This window comes from Neomonachus schauinslandi, chromosome 14 (genome assembly GCF_002201575.2).
Source record: "Neomonachus schauinslandi chromosome 14, ASM220157v2, whole genome shotgun sequence".
Taxonomy (NCBI): Eukaryota; Metazoa; Chordata; class Mammalia; order Carnivora; family Phocidae; genus Neomonachus; species Neomonachus schauinslandi.
Window position 1 is genome coordinate 46569878 of NC_058416.1, and position 9547 is coordinate 46579424.

The following is a 9547-nucleotide window of genomic DNA, read 5'->3' on the forward strand; positions in this document are numbered from 1 at the left end:
TGTATATACATACATAAAATGGAATATCATTCAGCCATAAAAAGAATGAAATCTTATTTGCAAACAACATATCAGATAAAGGGCTAGTATCCAAAATCTATAAAGAACTTATCAAACTCAACACCCAAAGAACAAAGAATCCAATCAAGAAGTGGGCAGAAGACATGAACAGACATTTCTGCAAAGAAGACATCCAAATGGCCAACAGACACATGAAAAAGTGCTCAACATCACTCGGCATCAGGGAAATACAAATCAGAACCTCAATGAGATACCACCTCACACCAGTCAGAATGGCTAAAATTAACAAGTCAGGAAATGACAGATGTTGGCGAGGATGCGGAGAAAGGGGAACCCTCTTACACTGTTGGTGGGAATGCAAGTTGGGCAGCCACTCTGGAAAACAGTATGGCGGTTCCTCAGAAAAGTTGAAAATAAAGCTACCCTACGACCTAGCATTGCACTACTGGTATTTACCCCAAAGATACAAATGTAGTGATCCAAAGGGGCACATGCACCCCAATGTTTATAGCAGCAATGTCCACAATAGCCAAACTATGGAAAGAGCCTAGATGTCCATCAACAGATGAATGGATAAAGAAGATGTGGTGTATATATACAATGGAATATTATGCAGCCATCAAAAAAATGAAATCTTGCCATTTGCAACAAAGTGGATGGAACTAGAGGGTATTATGCTAAGCAAAATAAGTCAGTCAGAGAAAGACAAATATCATATGATCTCATTGATATGAGGAATTTGAGAAATAAGACAGAGGATCACAGGGGAAGGGAGGGAAAAGTGAAATAAGAAGAAACCAGCAAGGGAGACAAACCATAAGAGACTCCTAATCTCAGGAAACAAACTGAGGGTTGCTGGAGGGGAGGGAGGTGAGAGGGATGGGGTGGCTGGGTGATGGACATTGGAGAGGGTAGGTACTATGGTGAGCACTGTGAATTGTGCAAGACTGATGAATCACAGACCTGTGCCCCTGAAACAAATAATACATTATATGTTTATTAAAAAAATAAAACAAACAAAAAGAATGAAATCTTGCCATTTGTGATACCATGGATGGACCTCGAGGGCATTATGTCAAGTGAAATAAATCAGACATAGAAAGCCAAATACTATATGATCTCACATGTATGTGGAATCTAAAAATTAAAACAACAACAACAACAACAACAACAACAACCAAGCTCATAGATACAGAGAACAGATAGGTGCCTGCCAGAGGTAGTGAGTGGGAGGGAGTATAGCCAAAATGGGTAAAAGGGGTCAAAAGTTACAATCTTCCAGTTATGTAAGTCATGGGGATGTAATCTACAGCATGATGACTATAGTTAATAATATTTGAAAGTTGCTAAAAGAGTAAATCTTAAAAGTTATCATCACAAGGAAAAAAAAGTTATGTAACTACTTATGGTAACTAGACTTACTGTGGTGACAATTTTGCAATATATACAAATCTCAAAACATTATGTTGTACATCTGAAACTAACATAATGTTATATGTCGGTTATACCTCAGTTTTTTGAAAGAGAAAGGAAAGCACAAATGGGCAATATAAGCAGAGAGGTAGAAATCCTAAGAAAGAACCAAAAATAAATGCTAGAGATAAAAAACACTGTAACAAAAATGAAGAATGCCTTTGCTGGGCTTATTAGTAAATATGGACATGGCTGAAAGAAAGACTCTCTGAGCTCAAGTACATGTATATAGAATCCTGGAAAGCCAAAAAGCAAAAAGAACAAAGACTGAAAGAAAGAAAAGAATATCCAAGGACTGAGGGACGACTACAAATGGTATAACATATGTATTATTAGAATACCAGAAGGTGAAGAAAGAGAGAAAGGAACAGAAGAAAAATTTGAAACATCAATGACTGAGAATTTCCCCAAATGTCAAACACCAAACCATAGATCCAGGAAACTTAGAGAACACTAAGCTGGATAAACACTCAAAAAACTACGCCTAGGCATATTATTTCAAACTTACAGAAAATGAAAGATAAAGTCCTGATACAATTTCAGAGGAAAAAAACACCTTACCCATAAAAGAACAAAGACAAGAATTACATCCAACTTCTCAGAAACTATGCCAGGAAGATGAAAGTACAGTGAAATACTGAAAGGGTTGAGAGAAAAATCCACCAACCCAGAATCCAGAACCCTGCAAAATTATCCTTCAAAAGTGAGGGAGAAATAGACTTTTTCAGAAAAACAAAAATTGAGGGAACTTTTGGCGGTCGACCTGCCTTGCAAGAAATGTTAAAAGCTTTTTAGAGAGAAAGAAAATACTATTGGTCGGAAACGTGGATCTACGTAAGCTAAGGAAGAGCACTGAAGAAAGAATAAGTGAAGGTAAATACTTCTATTTTTCTAATTCTTAATTGATCTCCCAGATAACAGTTTGTTTAAAATAATAATACCAGTAATATATTTGGTTATGTATGCTTATGTAGATATCATATATATGCTTACATGTAAATGAAATGAATGACAGCAATGAAACAAGGGACAGAAGGGAGGAATTAGGATTTTTTTTGTTATTATAGCATATTCATACTACCTATGGCGCATGAAATAGTACAGTGTTATTTGAAAGTGGACTTGGATTAGCTGTAAATGTATATTGTAAACACAGTTTTATGACTTCACTCAGTAGCTTCAACAATGAGTCATAGATTCCATCATCAGTAGGTAGGTGCCATACAATCGTATTAGCAAAGCCAAATTTAGTTTTTCCACTCCCTTATAATAAAAGCCAAAAGGAAATTCAAATTATTAAAAATCAAAGCAAACAAAACCCAAGCTTTCTCCAGTTATTTTTTCATCCTAATTAGAATATGTAACTAATTTGCCAACTAACAAGCCAAATGAAACAAAATTAATTAAAGTCAAAAATAACTTTTAAAAACTGGCATATGCCAATGATGTTCCGTGATATTCCAGTTTTGGAAACCATGGCACACATCTGTCATCCCTGTGTTGAGGGATGGCACACAAGTGTATCGCAGGCAACGCACAAAAGCCTAGAAAAAGGAGTCCTGAAGAAACCCCCAGAAAATAAACAAAGAAATTTTAACGGATATATTTATGAGAGTATCAGAATATGCATCTGTGCCAGTGGCTCATCCTGTTACCCAATCCATCACCAGATTCTAAATTTGCTTCCTAAATGTCTTTCAAATTCATTTACAGAGCTTCATCTCCATTGCCATTATCCTAATCCAAACTACCACTAATTCTTTATTACTGCAACAGCTTCTTAAGTGCTTCTCATTATCCGCTCTTGTTCATTTTCAATCCATTTTCTGCCAAGCAGCTAGAGTTCTTTTCCTAAAAGACAAATCTGATTGTGTCACTCTTCTGCTTAAACTGCTTTTGTTGTTTCACATTGCTCTTCTTAAGATCTTATCCGGGTCTACAAGATCCTACCTGACTGACTCATTGCCTACTTCTGCTTCATTTCACAAGATTCTCTCTCTAGCCCTCTGGCACTCCGGCTCCAAGCAAAAGTTCTCAATAGATTTATAAAATAATGAACTATAAGCGGTAGGTCCTCCCACCAAAGCAATTCCCCTAAGCCATTTATTTCAGTTGGGGATTTTTTTTCTCACACTGATCAGACCCATCCAATGCCTTTGGACAACTTCCATCAGCTACTCCCTCTGGAGCTTTCTTCCTGCCTGCCACACCACCTCATGACAGTTAAAACCAAGCCAAGGCTACCCTACACCATATAGGGTCTTATTACTTTTTTTATTTGTAGCAAAGACGCATAACTTAAGATTTACTAACCAAACCATTTTTAAATGTGCCATTCAGTAGTGTTAAGCTGTTATACAACCAATCTCCAGAACTCTTCATCTTGGCAAAACTGAGACTCTACACCCATTAACAACAATTTCCCATTTTCCAGTTTTCCCTTCTTCTCAGCCCCTGGCAACCCACCATTTTACTTTCTGTCTCTATGAATTCAAGGACCCTAAGTACCGCATATAAGAAGAATCATACAGGGGCGCCTGAGTGGCTCAGTCGGTTAAGCGGCTGCCTTCAGCTCAGGTCATGATCCCAGGGTCCTGGGATTGAGCCCCGCATCGGGCTCCCTGCTCGGCGGAGAGTCTGCTTCTCCCTCTCCCTCTGTCTGCCGCTCTGCCTACTTGTGCTCTCTATCTCTGTTAAATAAATAAACAAAATCTTTAAAAAAAAAAAGAAGAATCATACAGTATTTGTCCTTTTGTGACTGGCTTATTTCACTTAGCATAATATCCTCAAAGTTGATCCATTTTGTAGCAACTGTCAGAATTGCCTTCCTTTCTAAGGATAAATAATATCTCATTGAATGTATATAACACATTTGGGGTATCTATTTAACTGTTGATGGACACTTGGGTTGCTTTTACCTTTTGGCTTTCATGAATAATGCTGCTATGAATATAGATGTGCAAATATCTCTTCAAGACCCTGCTTTCAGTTCTTGGGGTATATACCCAGAATGGGCATTGCTGTATCATATGGTAATTCTACATTTAATTTTTTGAGGAATCGCCATACTGTTTTCCCTAGTGGCTGTACCATTTTATATTCCTACCAGCAGTGCACAAGGGCTCCAATATCTCCACACTCTTGCCAACACTTATTATTTGGGGGTTTTTTCATAGTAGCCATCTTAATGGGTATGATGTGATTTCTCATTATGGTTTTGATTTGCATTTCCCTAAAGATTAATGATGTTGGACATCTGTTCATGTGCCATTTGTATATAGTCTATGAATAAATACCTATTCAAGTACTTTGCCCAATTTTAAATTGGGGGTTTTTTGGTTGTTGAATTTTAGGAGTTCTCTATATTCTGGGTATCAACTCCTTTACCAGGTACATGATTTGCAAATATTTTCTCCCGTTCCATGGGTTGCCTTGTCACTCTGTCAATTGTGTCCTTTGATGCAAGGTTTTATATTTTGAAGAAGTCCGATTTGTCTAGTTTTGCTTTCCTTGCCTGTGCTTTTGGTGTCAGATCCAATGATTCTTATTAGTTTTTAAGCATTGTTATTACTAGAATCAGACATAGATAAAAACAAAAAATGAAAAAGAGTCAGCTTAAAAGAAGAAAAAGTTTCCCCAAAGAGTCAACATTGATGCCTACTTCATCTATACTGCCTTGGTTTTCTAAATGTTTTTTAAACCTATAGGCATTTTTCTTCTATATATTCTACAGTCTTACCTTGACAAATTGTTCAATCCTGCCTACATCCCTTTTATGACAATATCTCTTTCCATTTTAAATCTAAACTACCCCTTTGCTTCAGGCTGTGCTGCTGTGCATGCTTGACTCCATAGTGGTGTTTCTTGTTGAAAAGAGAAAAATGCTTTTGAGACTTCTGATCCACACCCTTCTACACTTCCCACTCGCTGAGAACCACAGCTGTACCCAAGCCAACATTCTTCCTTCCTGTATTCCGCTGCTGGTTTCCTGACTCACTCTCCTGTCTTGGCTCCAAAGAGCATCTCCACTTTGACTTGAGATCATCCCATAATGTTTAATTGCTCACTTTCTTTTCTTTTTTTTTTTTTTCCCCCAAGGAAGTTTCTTTGGGTTCTTTTCTCAGGAAATCCAATTCCTCTGATGTCTGGCTTCCCTTTTGTCCAACCTAATGCATCTGGGCCAGCCAAAACAAAATCATCACATCCAGGCTGGCAGCATTCAGCAGGCAGATACCTGAAGTGCATCATGTACGTGAGTAAGATGGAAGAGCAACAGCAATGAAGGGTTCCAGGCATCTAAGGGGCAATAAAATGGCTTCCCAATTAGGAAACCATGTTAGATGCAAATGGCACCATTGTCTACCCAATTGCCAGCCCAGTGCTTGAATGCCAATCTTAACTCCTCTCTTTGCCTCAACCTTCACTTCCAATCACCAAGTTCTCTCAGTTTTGCCTCCTAAATATATCTTACATCCATCCACTTCCATCTTTCCCCACCATCAACAGCTCCATTCAGGTCACCATCATCTCTCACTTGGCTTTTCTTTTGACACCCTTTTGCATTATAGGGGAGAAAAAAATTACTTTTCCCTATACCCTCTGAGTTCTTGGCAAAGACTCCCTGTAATAAAAAACAGATTTAACAAAAGAAAAAAAGCAGAAGTTTATTAACGTGTATGCCTCATGTATACGTGGGAGATACCCAGGAAAAATAAGTAAAACTCCTGAGATTGTCCAAGCCACTACCTTAAATAGCATTTCCCGCTGAAGACAGTAAGTGTTGTGGGAGAGGAGGTAATTTACAGGAAGACAGAGGAGGAAATGAGGAAATGATTGGTAAGCAAAGCCTGCCCTACCTTGCAGGTAAGACTCTCAGGTGAAAAAGTTGTTATCTGGTAATCACTCTCTTCCTGGTACCGGACCCCTTTCCAATGTAAATTTCCCTTATAAATGTAGATTTCCATTACAAAAAGGTAACTTTTACTCAGTTATCAGATCTTCTGCTGTGTGGAAGAGGCAGATTTCAGGGTGGCATATTCAGCACCAATATCATTGATTTCAGACCAATCTGATTTCGCTTCTTTAAGAAACATGCTGACCTTCATCTATTTAGCTCCCGCTATGTGGGAAACTTTAGACTAGTAACATTTCACCCATGATCTCATTTCATTCAACCCTCCAAAAGCCCTGTGAGGAAGGATTATTAGCCTCATTTTACAGATGAAAAAAATAAGGCTCAAAGAAGTTAAGTAACTTGTCCAAAATGGCTTCCTTGTCCAAAGCATGGAACCAAAATTTAAATCCAACTCTGATTTGCAAATCTAATTCTCCTTAATTACACATAGTTGTGATTTATCTCTTGCCTGTCAAATGACAATAACACAATTTGGTAAAGAGTTTCACGTCCTTTATTCAAGGGAAAACAACCCACAGGTTAGGGGACTACAGTGCCTCACGAGCAGCAGAGCATTCTTTCGGAGGGATTTTGGGCAAGAGTGAGTTTTATAGAGCATTAGGAGAGGTGAGCAGAAACAGGGCATGGTTGGCTAGGGAGTCAGAGATTCCTTAAAAGGCTAGCAGGTCCTACTTTAGGGTAGGGTAAGCTAGCTAAAGCTGAGTTGGTTTGTGATTGATACAGGTTGGGTTTACTTGAGATGCAATTCCCGTAAGTGTAGGCTGACCTATGTTTCCATTTATGAAATGGGTCGTGCTACTAGGGCAGCCTGCATTTTTTGTGTCCTGATATATGAATTAACTTTATCGTTCCCCTAAGCAGTATATGTAACTTAAAACCAGGGCTAATGGAAAAACAAAAAGCAAATCAAAACAAAAAAACTCTTCCCTAGGTTCAGAAACCAAAATCCATCTGTAAGCATTATAATTTTTGACTTGCCTTTCTCTTTCTACCTGGTCTACACCGGGGGGTCAGCAAATGATGGCTCACAGACCATAGTTCAGCACCTGAACTAAGAATGGTTTTTACATGCTGTGATATTGTGATTTATAATTAGAAATATATATTTGGTCTTTATCCCTATTTCTGGCCCAGAAGTCCTAGAACCCTAGAAATTTCCTAAGTGATAAGAGCATCTTTGTTATAATATTTGGTCTTTTGTCTTTGGTTCTTGAAACAGCTCAAGCCAAAAAGGCGTAAGTGTCTTGTTATTCATAACAAGCCCCTTTCAACCACACCTGAGTTTAAGCAATGATGTGACTTTTGGTAAGTCCGAGGGGTGGGGGCGGGGGCGTGCTGGTTTCCAGGGAAACCAAATGTGTGATTAAAAGGGTGTAATTTTTAGTTCCACCCCTGACCTCTGAGGAGAGGGGAGGGGCTGGCTGGAGGTTGAATCAATTGCCAGGGGCTAATGGTTTAATCAAGCCTATGAAATGAAGCCTCCATAAAAGCCCAAAAAGACAGCTCAGAGAACTTACAGGTTGGTGAACATGGACAAACAAGGAGGGCGGAATGCTCCATAGAGAGCCCTTTCCTACTGGCTTTGCCCTATGCATCTCTTCCATCAGGCTGTTTCTGAGTTATATCTTTTTTTAATAAACCCATAATCAAGTAAGTAGAATGCCTTCCTGAGTTCTGTGAGCCACTCTAGCAAATTAATCCAACCAGAAGAGGGGACCTTGGGAATCTCCGAGTTACATCAGGTGGGCTAGAAGCACAGGAGACAACCTGGACTTGGCATATGAAGTTGGGCCTCTTCTGAGACTGAGCCCTTAACCTGCAGGCTCTGATGCGATTTCTAGGTAGACAGTGTTAGACCTGAATTGAATTGTGGGACACCAACCTGGTGTTGCTGGGTTACCTGATGTGTGGAAAACCTACACATCCAGTGTCAGAAGTGAAGTATTCTACAAATAGTTTTTGAGAGGAGACACAGGAAGAGTGTTTTCCTTTATACATGTTTACACGTTGAAAAAAAATCAAGAGCAAAATATTTCATGGCACATGAATATTATATGAAACTCAATTTCAATATCCACAGTTTTATTGGAACATAGCCATGCCATTATTAGTGTGCATATTGTCTCTACTTACACACTAGAGCGAAACAGGAGTAGGTGTACTGATGAGGCTCATAAAGCCCAATATATATAGTATTTGGCTATTCACTGAAAAAGTTTGTCGGCCTTGGTCTGTACTCCTTGGCTAGATTGAGCGTTCTCTATTGCATCTCCCTAACTCAGCAGTCTTTCTGTATCATCCCATGGCTTGATTAGCTCTTTATAAACTTTTCAAAACTGAATGCAGAGAAATTACATAACTTGCTCAAACTTGCAAGGCTAGCCAAAAGCAGACATGGGATTCAAACCTGACAGGCTCCAGAGAGCCATCTCAAAGCCGCTATACTACACTGCCTCCCTAAGGGAATGTCAGAACGTCAAAACCTCCGTGTCAACTTAAAATTCTAGGTACTGTTAAAATCCTCAGCAATAGCCTACCTTAAGTAAGAGGACAGTTCTCCCCTAAAAGGTGAGGAAAAGAGAATACTTATCTAATGGCTTTATTAGATGCTTATCACATACTAAGCACGGTGGAAGGCATCTCATTTAATCTCCGTACTATCCCAGACAGGGAGGAATCCTAATCCACATTTTTACAAATTAGGAAACTAAGAGCAAAAAAGGATTAAGTTTCTTGATAAATTCACAGAGAATATACCAGTGGGGCAGTGATGGAGTATTGAAATTTACAGACTAGGTGCTCAGATATGCAAAATTGTAAACTTATTTCTCTGTATCTGAACCAAGTTGATAACAAGCCCCAATATTTCCATTCCTGGAAGGGGGGAAATGTGTCATTATAAGATTACTCCGTCACCTCAGGTATAAAATGTAGTAACCAAAGGTGTTCAATTTCATTAGTCACCAAGGGAATGCAAATTAAGACCACAAAGTGAAACCATTACCACACAGCATAATTAGACTGAAAGTCAGGTAATACCAAATGTTGATAAGCAGCAACTGGAAGTTTGTTCACTATGGGTAGGAGTGTAAATTGGTTTAACTGCTTGGGAAAGTGTTTGTGAGTATGAGTAGTGTG